This window comes from Rousettus aegyptiacus, unplaced genomic scaffold (genome assembly GCF_014176215.1).
Source record: "Rousettus aegyptiacus isolate mRouAeg1 unplaced genomic scaffold, mRouAeg1.p scaffold_m13_p_8, whole genome shotgun sequence".
NCBI classification, from domain to species: Eukaryota; Metazoa; Chordata; class Mammalia; order Chiroptera; family Pteropodidae; genus Rousettus; species Rousettus aegyptiacus.
In genome coordinates this window covers 91000198-91003863 of record NW_023416311.1, presented here as the reverse complement: position 1 = coordinate 91003863, position 3666 = coordinate 91000198, and positions in this window count along the sequence as shown.

The following is a 3666-nucleotide window of genomic DNA, read 5'->3' as shown; positions in this document are numbered from 1 at the left end:
GCGGGCTCAGCTCTCAGAGTCCCTTCTGCCTGGAATGCCCTCTCTTTTCCCACCTCCAATTTGGGCAATTCCTTCTCGTCCTCTAATAATCCATGCGAGCAGCCACCTCCAGGAAGCAGTCTTTGATACCTTTCCCTGCCCTCCAGCCTCAGCTGGATTTTTTGTCCCTCTTCAAAGCTCCCATAACATACTTTATCCCTGCCTTCATCAACATGTATTTTAATCTTCTGTATCTGTCCCTCTAATGGGAGCCCTTCATGTGTGGGCTTTATCTTTACATTGTTTTATCTTTATAGCCTCTACTGGTAGGAGAAAGATGCTCAGAAATTAACTGAACGAATGAGGGTTAGGCAAGGAGCAGGAAGTGGGTTAAAATCCCCTACATATACCACTTTAAAGAATTTCCCAAATTAATCCACTCCACATGTTTAAAAACCTCATTCTTGCTCTTCATCGCCAGCTCTGCTGTTTCTCTGATTTCCCGGATTCTCGGGTCTTCTCTCTCCCTCTCTCGCCATCTGCCTTCTGTCTGACCTGTTCTCCTCCACATCATCCTCTTCCCGACTGCTGGTCTGCTCTGGGTCATCTGGTAGATGTCCTTTCTCAAAGACCATGAATGAGTCTTGGAATGTTACTGGCCTGCCCTTAGATCTGTTTCCCTAAGTAGGAAGTAAATGTAAATATCTTGAGAAGAGAAACTAACTTGAAGAGTGAGAAGAAGGTTGTTGTTTTTGTTTTGTTTTGTTTTGTTTTGTTTTGGTTTGGTTTGGTTTGGTTTGGTTTTTAAAGGAGGCTGGATTTAGTGGCTGGGTGAGAATGGGAAAACTGGAAGAAAACCGACCGTACCTGGAGGACATGGAGAGTTTGTTGTCAACAGTGCACCGCAGCTGCATTATGACTTCTGTGGGTTCTAGACATTGTCGCTTTTGTGGGACCCGTCTCTATAAAACATATTAAAAATTATATGACTGTGTTGGCATATAAACAGGATAGTAATCCAGGCTGGATTTGTTATTATATATTCCTTATTATGTTTAATTTTTTTTTTATTTTAAAAATATTAACATTAAAGCATTTTTTTTTGGACCTCTGACAATCTCATGGCCCCTAAACGAGGTGTGTGCTGTGCCTGAACCCGCCACCCTGCCCACAGCTCCTGGGACACGCAGTGCCCTTTAGTCTTTTTGGGTCACACTGTTCCTTCCGCCTAGAATGTCTGTCCCTCATCCCACCCCCACCTTTTGTCCCCGTCCACCTGACAGATTCCTGCTTCATACCCAAGGCCCAGCTCGAATGTCACTCCCTCTTGCCAGATTTAGCGGATTAAAATGCAGGATGCCTAGCTGAACTTCAGATAAACAGCAAGTAATCGTTTTAGTAGAAGTCTGTCCCAAATATTGCATGGCTCGAATCTTGCACGAGGCAGAGTTTTTCTAAGAAATTATGCATGTTTATCTGAAATTCAGATGATCTGGCACTCCAGCTCTGTAGCCGTCCCGGACTCATTTTCCTTTCAGGTTTTCTTCCCACCTGCTGCTCGCTGAGGCATTCTAGCACTCTCCGCGCACCTGTCACCACACCCCCACTGCAGTCCACATTCCCGTCATAGTTACCCTCACCTGCCGCGGGCAATGCCTAGGTTGTCACATGTGGGTAAATGAGTGCTTTCCCTTTATTTCTCTCACTCTCTAGTTATTTTCAGGGATGACTTGGTAGCATTAGGTTTTAATTTCATCCAGGATGTTGTGTGGTGAGACAAAGGTTGAGTTAACTCTTGCGTGGGATCACTGTAAGTCTTCTGTTTGCAAAGATGTATCTCAAGAAGACACTCTGGTATGAGACATTTTATTACCTGAGGGAAGCAAGCCCGAGGCTGGTGTCTTATACCTATATCCCCTCCCTGTCACCATTCTGAGAAACAAAGGGAAACAGTATGAGGTCTCTGTCTCCCTCTGCCCTATGATTCTGCGGTCAGACAGCAAGTCAGCTATGGCCCAAGCAGGACCCTGTGTGTGAAGGCGGGGTGGGAGGAAGCTTTCTGTTTTTGAGACTTAGGTTCAGGAAATTCTGACTTTCCACCTTTACCTTGGGGATGGATTTGTTCTTTCAAAAGTTCTTTTAAACCTTTGCTTCACTCAGTGGTGGCCTGAGATGATCTCATGGGCACAGCCACACACGACCGTCAGCACCCGGTGTGCGGGCTCCTGACCGGTGCTCTCACGCCATTCCCTGTAGCAGGGAAGTCAGGGTCAGGAGCCCAGTGGAGGCGGCGTTCCCTCTGGGGACCACGACAAGGGCAGCTCGATCCCTCTGGACTATGGACCAGCCAAAGCACTGGAGGTTCTGAAGTTTGAACCTGGTGAGGGTTTTCAGAGAGCAAAACCACAGGTGGTTTCACAGTCCCATCCACCTGGAATTCTGCATGCTACACTCCGGCTGGACTGTCTCTGCATTCACTAGTCTGATAAGGGCTTTACGTCCCTTTTAAACTTTAAAAAGCTCTATGATGTTGTTTAACTTGATGCTTTCCAAACTTATTTTACCAGAGAACCACCCTGTCCTCCTTTTTTGTGAAGCACTTCTTACCCTGTTAGTCATCCTGGAAACACACTTTGGGAAAATGGGTCTAAAAGAGGAGCGGAAGTAAGCAAGAGTTTTACAGTCTTTGCATGCCCTCTCCAAGTCGCTAACGTCCTACCAGAATTTGGCTTAGAGGAAGTGCGGCTGGCCTTGGCGCTGGCCTGGCAGAAGAACCCAAAATGCCCTACCACATGGCGGGTACCAGAGGCTCCATCAAGTCTCAGTGCAGGGAGCTGGCGGGTGTCAGGAAGGGCGTTTCGGGCAAATCTTGGCGCTGCACCGAGTGCTGTCTGATGGAAAACCTAGGCCGGCGGCCACTTTGAAGAGTCTTAAGAGCGTCAGGGTTTTGTTTTGGGTCTAAAACACCACACAAGGCCACCTTTTAATAGTCACAAGGCCACTTGTGACATAGCACGGGGTGTGTGTCATCTGAGGAGGAAGCATGCGCTCTTCCCCCAGCCCAGGGCAGTGGCATTTCCTCTCTTCGGTGTGTTTTTCTTGCCATCAGAATATACTAAGCTCAAGGCCACCATTTGCACAATTCCAGGGATTCTGCTTCATTGCCACATAGAACCTACGTGAATGGCATCACCCAGAGTTGTGCAAAGGGGTGGCTGCATCCAAGCATTTGCCTGCCTCCGGGTTTGCCAGGATGCTCCTTATTTGTTGGCACTGTCTATTTCTTAAGTCCTGCCTCAATGTCACTTCTAATTAAAGCAGGCTCCCTGTTAGTTTTTATTATATCCTGTTTGGATTTTTTTTTAATAGCAGTTATCATCACTTGGATTACTACATATTTTTTACTTTTTGAATATCGTCTATCTCCACTCAAATAAAATACCCAATCCATGAGGGTGGAGATTTTTGTTTTGGCCACTTTTGCATGGCTGGTGCCTTAAACAGTGCCTGGCATGTTCAAGTGTAGGCAGTGCCATAAGTATTTCTTGAGATAAATGAAGAATGACTTCATTTGACCAACCAGTGGGCTGTGTGATGGTGAAGGGGACAGTCTTCAAATTTAGGGCTTGGCTGGTAACAAATGCTCGTGGATCCCCAGGCACGCGAGGAAGTAGAGAAGTACAGGGA